Source organism: Lissotriton vulgaris, chromosome 12 (assembly GCF_964263255.1).
Source record: "Lissotriton vulgaris chromosome 12, aLisVul1.2, whole genome shotgun sequence".
Taxonomy (NCBI): Eukaryota; Metazoa; Chordata; class Amphibia; order Caudata; family Salamandridae; genus Lissotriton; species Lissotriton vulgaris.
This window is the reverse complement of record NC_141700.1, coordinates 18,261,285-18,272,941: the sequence shown is the minus strand read 5'-3', so window position 1 is coordinate 18,272,941 and position 11,657 is coordinate 18,261,285.

Sequence of the window (11,657 nt, the reverse complement as noted above, 5' to 3'; positions counted from 1 at the left end):
CAGCCGAGGCCTCCGACCTCTCCCCACAAGGAGAGGAGGTCACTAACGACGAAGCCATACACCCAGACCCTGCACAGATCACCGAGCTGGGTGATCTGCCCGAATTGGCGCAGTGGCGCCACGAGGGGGGCCCCTCCCGAGAGGAGTTCTGCCGGGAACAAGCTACCTGTCCTTCCCTGGTCGGACCCCAGCAACAGGCCGCAGCCCAGGCGGCGGGCGACCAATCTGGAACCCACTGGCTGTACTGGGAGAATGACCTCCTTTACAGCGAGCAGAAGTCAGCGGAGCTAGGGTCAGCCCGGGTGCTGGTGGTACCCCTACGCTTCCGCAACTTCCTCCTGGGTTTGGCCCACGATGTACCCCTGGCGGGCCACTTGGGCCAAGACAAAACGTATAGCCGCCTGGTTGCACACTTCTATTGGCCCAAGATGAAAACGGAAGTAGAGGCCCACTGCAAGTCCTGTCCCACGTGCCAGGCTAGTGGAAAAAGCAAAGGAAAGCGCAAGGCTCCCCTCCAACCATTCCCTGTCATCAGTACCCCCTTTGAACGGGTCAGAATTGACATTGTGGGACCACTGGACCCCAAGACATCTCAAGGTCCCCGTTTCATCCTCGTCCTAGTGGACCATGCCACTCAATACCCGGAAGCCATCCCCCTACGCACCGTCACGGCCCCCATGGTGGGCCGGGCGCTGATGGGAATCTTTTCCCATGTAGGATTTCCCCGAGAAGTCGTGAGCGACCGCGGGACGAACTTTATCTCCCGATACATGACATCCCTTTGGCAGCAATGTGGAGTGTCCTATCGGTTCACCACTCCATACCACCCCCAAGGAAATGGCCTAGTAGAGCGGTTCAACCGGACTCTATAAGGGATGATCATGGGCCTAGAGGAGGTCCTCCGGCGTAAGTGGGACGTCCTGCTCCCCTGCCTCTTGTTCACCTACCGGGAAGTTCCCCAGAAATCCTTGGGGTTCAGCCCGTTCGAATTACTGTAGGGACACCCTGTCCAGGGGCCCCTGAGCCTAGTCCGAGAGGGTTGGGAGACGGCCCGCCGCGACCCTCCTCAGGATGTTTTCCGATACATTCGGACCCTCCGAAATCAGACTAGGAAGTTTTGAGAACTGGCCGAAGCCAACCTGGAGGCGAGCCAGGAAGAAACGAACCGCTGGTGATGGAGCAAGGATTCGCACGTAAAGCGACTTGCCCTGACTCAAGAACCTCGCCTAACTTGTAATCATATTAATTCAACCTGTTCGTCATTTATTTAGCATTTTCCCCAACACGCGGGTGTCCCTAGGAGGCTTGCCTACGTGTTGTTTCCATATTAAACAAAGCTTGCACTACTGAATGGCCGCTTCGCAGAAAATCCAGTCTGCGCATGCGTCGGTCATACCCATGTGATGTGACGCACTCGCATTTTGGAGGGATTTGTTGCTCATGCGCACTGTTGCAAACATGGCCGCGTGTCTCTAACCATGCTCTCTGCTTGCCCCGCTGCTTATGCCTATCTGTCTTTTCGCACTAAACCTTAATGCTCTAGATATTATAAAATAAGAGGTGCAGTGAAGTTTTTCCGGTATACAGTGTAATAATTTTTATGTATGATTCTAATGTGTTTTCGCTTGCTTTTCATGTACCACGTATCTATGGGCCTGGGGACGGGGAGCCGCTCCATATTGAAGCTCTTCTAGACCCTGTCACGTGACATGGGAGAAACCCAACTGCGCAGAAGCTGAGACAAGCCAGCTGGCACCCGAAGCAAGATGCGCCTGGGAACCCACCTAGAAGATGCTGCAGTCCACCTTGACTGAGAAACAATGTATCTATATGATGTACATTCTCATTGTTTTCCATATTTCTATGCCTGGGAACGTGAACCCAAGGGGTAGGGTATGAAAAATTAAATATTCAGTGTGGGAACACAGAATTATAGGTGGTAACCATGACATAACCACCTCTCCTGACCAATCATAATTTGGGACTGTGTCATTTGCAACATTTGTGGGTGGTCTAGGGGTCCCAAAACAGTATAACTAGCCTAGTATAGCTTAGAGAAATTGTCTGACTTGTCCGAGTAGCAGACCTGTCAATGACCCTACGAACTCTATAGGTGATTGATACAGAGGGCTGCGGAGAACTCTGTCCATACTTTCCACAAGCTCCCAGGGGTGGAAATAGTCTTAAGTGCTGGCGAAGCACTTTGCTGGGGAAATTCGAAAACCCAATCGGGGTTACTGGCGGATTCTGTGCAGAAGAGGGGGTAACGCAGGCATTGCATCCGAAGCTGCAGGGGTTGGTCGTGCCCTTTGGTGAGCCCAGTCCTGACCCAAATCCTGAGGGGTATCCTGTCCTGATTGTCCGTGAGCTGTACCTGCTCACCTTCTGGTATTCCTGAATCCTTGAGGGTCCTGTCCCTGATCTTGTCCCAACTGACCCGTGGCCAGGGTTAGTCTTCATTCTCGTTCTAGGTAAATATCCTCTGTGGGTGTCTGTCTGACTATACTCTTACCTTTTCTTTTCTTAATAAAGCACTCTTGCCTGCGATATTGCTCTATCATCTTTAAGTGATTTATATGCATCTGTTTATTAGTAATGTTCCACTTCTTTCCCTACCTTTAGGCTATTATTAAAACTGTCATATTGTTTAGTGTGTTCCATTTTTCCCCTTCCCTTTAGTATGGTTGCAGTGAACTTAGTAAGAATAGCATAAGAAGCCTAGTTTAAGTGCACATGTTAGGTCCTTCCCACGTCCTTTGCCCTAGTTTTAACTTGTTTGAATAGCTTGTTCTTCAATACTCATACCCCGTAGTGTTCCCAGTTACTCTAATGGTACTTGCCCTAATTTATAGTTACATTGTGGCAGTAATACTAATTATTGATGTGCTGATTTGTATTTGCCTCATTATCTTGGCATATTCATTCTGAAATTTCTTTTATAAACTTTGAAAACCCATCAGGTGTCTGTGGTCATTTTACAGTATAAAGTGTGGATAAAATGTACTAAGTGCATAAAAGTTCTACTTCTTTTTTAGGAAATCTTGTCGTCTGTCCACTGCTAGCTCCTGATCCATCAGGAGTAATGTGCCTGTGGTAAGTCAGGTACATGAATAGTAAGTGGTGTGAGTGTCACCCCCCCCCGAATTACTCATAGTAGCGTGGAAAAGGTTTCACCCGGTTCATGCAAACTCTGTCATCTGTATGCACGCCAGGGCCCAGTGCGTGGAAATTTGGTAAACTAGTGACCCGGGTGACCTGCGCGCTCTATCACTGGTACGACCAGAATGCCACTCTGGTCGAGTTCCAGCCGGGTCAGCAGGTATGGGTCATGGCCCCAGTAAAGCCGTGCGCCCTTCAAGATAAGTGGGCAGGGCCCTTCAAGGTGATCGAGCGGGAAAGCCAAGTCACATACTTGGTGGACGTCCAGTCCCCCAAGAATCCCCTGCGGGTCCTGCATGTGAACCACCTCAAGCCTCACTTCGTGCGGACGTAGTTGAGCCTGCTACTGGCCACAGATGACGGGGCAGAAGAGGAAACGGAGCCTCTCCCTGACCTCCTGTGCACCAAAGAAAAAGATGGCTCAGTGGAAGGAGTGAACCTCTCTTCCTCCCTCACTCCCCAGCAACGTGAAGACTGCTGCCAGCTCTTGGGGCAGTTCTCAGACCTGTTCTCTCTCGTCCCCAAGGTCACCGACTGGTGTGTCCACGGCGTGGACACCGGAGACAGCCCGCCGGTGCGACACAGAGCCTACCGAGTACCCGATTGAGTCCGGTCCTGCATCCAGGCCGAGGTCTCGAAAATGTTGTCCTTGGGGGTGGTCGAACCCTCAGATAGCCCCTGGGCCAGCCCAGTGGTGCTGGTCCCGAAAGCCGCTGCCCCTGGTGTCGCCCCTGAACTGAGGTTCTGCGTGGACTACCGGGGACTCAATGCAGTCACCCGAGCAGACGCTCACCCCATTCCCCGCACAGATGAGCTTATTGACCGCCTCGGGTCAGCTCATTTCCTCAGCACCTTCGATTTGACCTGCGGATACAGGCAAATTGCGCTAACATAGGGAGCCAAGGAGAGGTCCGCCTTCTCCACCCCAGACGGACATTATCGCTTTCGCGTGATGCCCTTCGGGATGAAAAACGCCCGGCCACTTTTCAAAGACTGGTAAACAAAGTCCTGGCCGGGCTGGAAGAGTTCAGTGCCGCATATCTGGAAGATCTCGCGGTTTTCAGTTCAGGATGGAGTGAGCACCTCCGGCACCTCCGGAGAGTGTTGATGGCCCTGCGCCAGGCAGGCCTCACAGTGAAAGCTAGCAAATGTCAGATCGGGCAAGGATCAGTGGTCTACCTGGGGCACCAGGTCGGAAGTGGGCATGTCACCCCTCTGCAGCTGAAAATCGACGCCATCCAAGCCTGGGAACCCCCCACCACCCAAACAGAGGTTCGGGCCTTTCTGGGCCTCACCGGTTACTACCGGAGGTTCATCCGAGGGTACGGCAGCCTCGTAGGTCCCCTCACAGAACTAACGTCCAAAAAGCAGCCCCAGAAAGTGCAGCGGACCCCTGCCTGCCAGGAGGCGTTTGACGCCCTCAAGAGAGCCATGTGTACTGCCCCAGTGCTACAAGCCCCTGACTACTCCAAGGAGTTTGTGGTACAGACTGATGCCCCAGAACACGGCATTGGGGCCGTACTATCCCAACTGAATGAGGATGGTCTAGACCAGCCCGTAGCCTTCATTAGCCGGAGGCTACTCCCCAGAAAGCAGCGGTGGAGCACCATTGAATGAGAAGCGTTCGCCGTAGTCTGGGCCCTAAAGAAGTTACGTCCCTACTTGTTCGGAACCCATTTTCGAGTCCAGACGGATCATCGACCATTGCGGTGGCTGATGCAGATGCAGGGCGAGAACCCCAAACAGCTGCGATGGTCGATCTCCCTCCAGGGGATGGATTTCACTGTAGAGCATCGCCCTGGTACCAACCATGCCAACTCTGAAGGCCTCTCCAGATTCTTCCGCCTCAGCGAAGAGAACCCCCAAGAGGATGGGTAGTTCTCCCCGACTTTCAGCTGGGGAGACGCATGTTAGACCCGGCCACGTGGCGTGGTCCTTCCTGACCCGTAGCAACACCCTTCCAAGCTTACACCACGACAGACCCCTGAGTCCCCCAACCCAGCCAACCCTTCCCTCCATGTTAGGCCTGACCATTCCCGGACTTCCCAGCCCGTGCCTCCATCTTTCCAGCCCATAGGCCCTGTGTGCCCACTTTCCAGCACCTAAGATGGCCGCCCAAGACAGCGCGGCCTAGGCCAAGAGGCGCCACCCTGGCGGGAGGACAGAGCGCTCCCCGTGAGTGAGAGAGGGAGGAGCAGTATCCTTCACACCTCCGACCTCTCCTCGAGAAGTGGGTTTCGATCGCCCCTCCGGCCGCCCGGAGGGCTGGCTCCACGCCTGCTGTGTGTCTGGGACTCCTCCCGAAACCAACCTGAATGGATCAAAGGGCCGCGTGGCAGGAAACCCCAACAAGCGGCCCCCAGGTGCCAAGTCCCCTGCAGACCAGAACTCCGGAGATCAAAGAGGAGCAATCCTATAACTGGGGTTGCTCCGGGACTATCGACAGATTCGATTATGGAACAACGAGAGCTCTGCTGACGTGGTCGCGGATCGTTTGGCAGAGAAGGACTTCTGCTGGAACCACCTGAGCCCTGCTGAGTGACTCGCGGCTCCCTTGCAACTTTGAACCACCTGAGCCCTGCTGAGTGACTCGCGGCTCCCCTGCAACCTTGGAACATCTGAGCCCTGCTGAGTGACTTGCGGCTCCCCTGAAGATCGTAAGACCTCCGACATCGTGCTTGAGCCCTGCTGAGTGACTCGCGGCTCCCCAGCAACTTTGGAACATCTGAGCCCTGCTGAGTGACTCGCGGCTCCCCTGAAGATTGTAAGACCTCCGACATCTTGCTTGAGCCCTGCTGAGTGACTCGCGGCTCCCTGACTCTTCTGGTCCGGCTGGACCGTGAAAGATGGCCCCATATCCCCGGCTTGAGGATTGAGAGCTGTGCGCCGGATACGAAACGACATTGACACTGATCCTATAAGACTTTACCGCTACCCCTTCCCTGACCGAGACTCTTTGAGCTCTTGCTCCACTTGTAACTACCAGCTTTCTCTGATCATAAAGATCCCTTGAATCACGAGATAAAGGAACGTTCTTAAGAAGCTACGGTGTGGTGTCTCTTTGTCGTGTAGTGCTTGTGTAGTGTGTACGATCCTAGATTCGAGACTCTCCCCCTGAGAAGTCTCCCTCCAGTGCTCGTCTTCGTACCTACGGAGGTGGGTCCCAGGGTGGTCAGGTACACTTCCCGCCCTCCCCTGAGGTCGCCTTCTAACAGTTTATAACCCAATCCTGAGGGCAGCCAGGGATTACATAATATCTGACCTTCCCTTATTAATCAGCCTCCCGGTTGGGTTGGTAAACATGGCCAACATGGACGATGTATTAGCAGCCCTGCTTGCAGTCCAGACTGAACTAGCAGCCTCCAGGCTGGAAACCGCGGACATACGGGCCAGAATGGAAAACCTACAGAGGAACCCGTTTGACGCAGGAACACCAGCAGTGGTACAGCCGGCTGCTGTGGTAGTGGAGAGGCCAGTGTCTATACCACTTGCTACGCCTGAAAGATACAGTGGTGATCCAAGCACCGTTCAAATGTTCTTAACCCAAGTAGCCCTGCACTTTTCTTGCAAACCCAGATCGTTTCCCACCAATCAGGCGAGAGTCGCCTTTCTAATTTCCTATCTGGCAGGGAACGCCGCTCAATGGGCAGTGCCGTTGGTGAGCAGAGACGACCCTCTCATACACGATTGGGACTCCTTCCAAGAAGAGTTCATAAAGGTGTTTGACAGGAGGGCTGATTCATATACGGCTGACAGAGAGCTGCTAGAGTTACGCCAAGGCAGTACTGGGCTTGTACAGTACATGAATTTGTTCCGACGATTGGTGTCGGAAACCAAGTGGCCTACAGCAAAGAGGGCGGCGCTCTTCCACCAAGGCCTGAGTAAGGATCTGAAGGACGTAATAGCCCAAATTGACCCACAACCTGCCACATGTGAGGACCTTATTAGCTTGGTCCTTCGACTAGACCACAGGCTGGGCAAACGCCGGGGCGATCACAAGAAAAAGGACAAACCTCTACCAGTACACGGGCCATCTGGGGCCGTGGATAGTCCCTCTACCTCACGCACAGAGCCAATGGATGTAGGTGCAATACGAGCCAGCCTGACAACCACGGAAAAAGAATCATGACGCAAACAGGGACTGTGCCTTTATTGTGGCAAGAAAGGCCACTTTGTAAGGGAGTGTCTGGTCAAGCCGAAGACGGGTCGCTTCCGGAACCCAAGGATGACGACCGCAGCCGTTGACAACCTTGTGGAAAACTGATGGACTCCAGGAAGAAAGAAGGGGATTCTGGGAGTCATTGTTTTATCTTTTCCTTACAGCTGATGACGCCTCGAATCGGAGACATTTGTTCATAACCATCCTCCTTCATGTATGAGATGCATGGATTCCAGTGGAAGCCATGGTGGACTCAGGAGCCACAGGACTCTTTATGGATGCAGAGAAAGCCAGGTGCTTATGCGTTGAACTTACACTCAAAGAAGTTTTGGAGGACGTCTTTGCTGTGGATGGGCGACGTTTGGCATCAGGGCCCATCAACCAACACACCGGTGATGTTCGAGTGAGGTACGGAAAAGAGCACTTAGAGACCACAGACTTCAACATTATCCAAGCCCCCCAATATGGGGTTATACTGGGGTTGCCATGGCTCCAGAAACACAATCCCTCGATCGACTGGGCTTCTCATGAAGTACGCATGGAGTCTGCTTACTGTGCACAAAGGTGCGGTGTGTCCGCTACACAACAAGGGTCGGCATGCGACAGGCCACATGTTATCGCCACTGCGGTGGAGAAAAACGTTGACCTTCCTGAAGCATTCCATGCCTACGCTGATGTGTTCGACGACACACAAGCCAAAGTGCTACCCCCACATCGGATATACGATTGCCAGATCGACTTGGTTCCGGGGGCAAGCATGCCATGCGGAAGACTGTACGCTTTGTCAGAACCTGAGAACCTGCATTTGCGTTCATACCTAGACAATATGCTAAGCCTGGGATTCATACGCCCATCAAAATCCCCGGCCGCCTCTCCCCTGTTCTTCATCCCCAAAGCCCATGGGGAACTCTGTGCGTGTGTGGATTTTAGGGCCCTCAATGCCCTAACCGTAAAAAAACGATACCCACTGCCTCTCATTAATGTGTTGTTGGAGCAGGTAAAGACCGCCAGGGTTTACACCAAACTCGACTTGAAGGGGGCCTACCACCTAGTGCGTATGAGATCAGGAGATGAGTGGAAAACGGCTTTTAAAACATGGTTTGGGCTGTATGAATACAGGGTGATGCCATTCGGACTCTGTAATGCCCCCGCGGCGGTTCAGTTCTTTTTAAACGACGTTCTGCACGAACTCCTGGATGTTTTCGCCGTAGTATACATTGGCGATATCTTGGTGTATTCCAATGATGAGGTACACCACGTTTCCAAGGTGTTACAGATACTACTAGAAAATCAGTTGTTTTGCAAGCTCAGCAAGTGTGATTTGCATGTCACGTCAGAGTGTTGTTGCTGGGAGTTATGTTGAGCCCTGATGGTCAGACGATGGCGGACAGAAAAGTCAAGGCAATAAGAGACTGGCAGCCCCCTCGGAACGTCAAGGAGGTGTAAAGCTTCATCAGCTTTGCCAATTTCTATAGGCATTTTATCGATGGGTTTTCAGGAATGGTGGCCCCTATTATGCAACTTCTGAGGAGATCACAGGCCTTTGTATGGTCCCCTGAGGCAGGAGAGGCCTTTTCTGCCCTGAAAAAGGCGTTTGGAACGGCGCCTGTGTTGGCTCACCCGAATACGGATCTTCCGTTTATAGTCGAGGCGGATGCATCGGACGTAGCGCTGGGGGCCATACTGTCACAACAACATTCAGGTTCCGGAGTGCTCCATCCGGTGGCCTTCATGTCCAGGAAACTGACTGAGGCCGAGAGGAATTATCATATAGCCGAAAAAGAGCTGCTGGCTATCAAAGACGTGTTCTCGGAGTGGAGGCATCTCCTGATGGGGGCTAAACACGTAGTTTCTGTTTTCACGGACCACAGGAACCTCCAATTCATGACAGCGGCCCGTCACCTCGCTCCCTGCGCCAGTGGCCTCTATCATCCAACCTGAGAAGATGATCGAGGCGATGCAACCCGACAACTTCATGATGAGGGTACAAAGGGGTATATACACGCATGAGTGGAAGACCTGGCTACGTCACCACCCAGAATGGCGAGTGAAGGATGGCATCCCTATGAAAGGGAATATCATACTGCTGCCTACCCTACAACTGAGGAAACAAGCGTTCCGATGGTGCCATGAGTCGCCAAGTGTGGGTCATCTGGGGTCGGAGAAAACGGGGGCGTATATCTTGAGACAGTTCAGGTGGCCTAGTCTGCGAAGAGATGTGACGGGATGGGTTGCTTCATGCGATGTGTGCGCCACCATGAAGTCCGATCATCGTAAACCACAGGGAATGCTGCAACCCCTTCCAATGCCCTCAAGTCCATGGGAAAACATTTCCTTGGATTTCGTAGTGGGGCTGCCTGTGGATCAAGGGAATACGGCTATACTGGTAGTGGTTGACTACCTCACCAAGATGGGACACTTCATAGCCTGTAAGTGAGTGCCATCGGCAGGGCGGCTAACCTATGTGTTGCTGAAAGAGGTAGTGCGAATCCACGGTCTACCCAGCGTGGTTGTGTCTGACAGGGGATCACAGTTCACCGCAAGATTCTGGAAAACCTGGTGCTCCTCCTTACACGTCACGTCTGCTCTGTCCACCAGCTACCACCCACAGACGGACGGCCTAACAGAGAGGCTCAACCAAACCCTCAAGCAGTACCTGCGCTGTTTCATCGACCAGGGTAAGGAGGAATGGGTGGAACAGCTCTGGCTTGCTGAATTGCATACAATAACGCCACTCACAGCTCCACCAAGGTGTCGCCGTTCTACGCCAACTACGGGCACCATCCGAGGTTTCTCCCGTTGGCACACCCAGCAGGGATACAGAGCTTGCCAGAAACGACCAGGAGAACAGCCCACATAAAAGAACTAGTGGTGCGTACCCAAAAGTGCTCGGCGGAGGCCAAAGCTAGGTACAAGTCACAAGCGGATCGACATCGGAGACCAGGTCCTTTGTACAAAGCAGGTGATCTTGTGTGGGTTTCATCCCGCAATATGCACTTCCGGAAACAGTCTGTTCCATCCTAAGTACATAGGCCCATATCGTATTGAGAAATGCATCAGCCCGGTGAACATGAAGCTTTCCTTACCCTCGACCATGCGGATTCATCCTGTGTTCCACATTTCTCTGCTGAAACCCTCTGTCTCCCGGAAACTCCCTGCTCCCATGGCTATTCGGGCTGAAGCAGAACGAGAATAAGAAATTGAGGGCATCCGCGATTCCAAATGGAAGAGAGGCAAGTTGTGGTACCTAGTGGCATGGAAAGGGTATGGCCCCGAAGAGCAATCGTGGGAGCCTGTTTCTGGTATATCTGCTTTGCGTTTGGTTGCAGCTTTCCACAGAAAGTATCCCGCGAAGCCCGGCCCTTCTGTGGGGCCTGTGTGAGGTGGGATGTACTGTCACGTTTCACAACGAGTGAAAGAAAAGCAAGCGGTAGGAGGACGACCGTATCGCAACACAGAACGAGCGGAACTACAATTCCCATCACCAAGCCCGAGAGGAACTACAAACCCCGTGAGGCCGTGCGCAGCGCATGCACTATCTTCAGAGGCATATAAAACTATGGCGGCGCTGAGAAAACACGTCGGATATTTTCGTTCCATGCCGAAGACTGGGGAGACGCCGTTAGGTAAGGGACAGCGTTCCTTCTGCTTTTCCATATTTGCGTGCCGAGAGCGGTTTTCTGAGTGGTTCGAACGGCCGCTTCCCTTTGACCTGCTGAGCGAGTGCGCTCACTGGGAACTTTGTTTGTGACTTCTCGCAGGGGGTGTCAATTGCCTTACCGGAAACCCCGACAGTGAAACGCGAGTTGAGCAGCTGCTGCTGCGCGTATTGATGCCACGCCACACAAAGAAGTGGGCAAGCCTCATTTACTCAGTAAAGGGAACATACGAGGCTTCCTGGTCACCGTGTGGGTTCTTGTTTATTTACCCTAGCCCAAAGCCGATCAAGGGACACTAAGACTTCTTGGGAGCCACTGATACAACAGCCCTTGGTACAATCAACCAAGGCATCACTGTACCCCTCGTTGGCGAGTGTCGGGACCGGCGTTCTTGCGGGGGACGGTTAGGACGGCGGACTAGTCGTTCTAAGAATATCAAGGCTCGAGTGGCATTGTCGGCCACTACTTAGCACGGTGCCCTCCGTTGGGAAGTGTCAGGAACGACATTCATGCGGAGGACGGTGTGAACGCTGATGGGGTGATCTTGGGTGGCATTAACCTGTTTTCATTCTTGCTGGACATTGCAGTGTAATACCTGAACCCAGTTTGGTTGTTACATAAATCAGAGTATACATACTTACGGTCTGTGGTTGCCTTATTTCTGTGCTGTAGTTATAAGG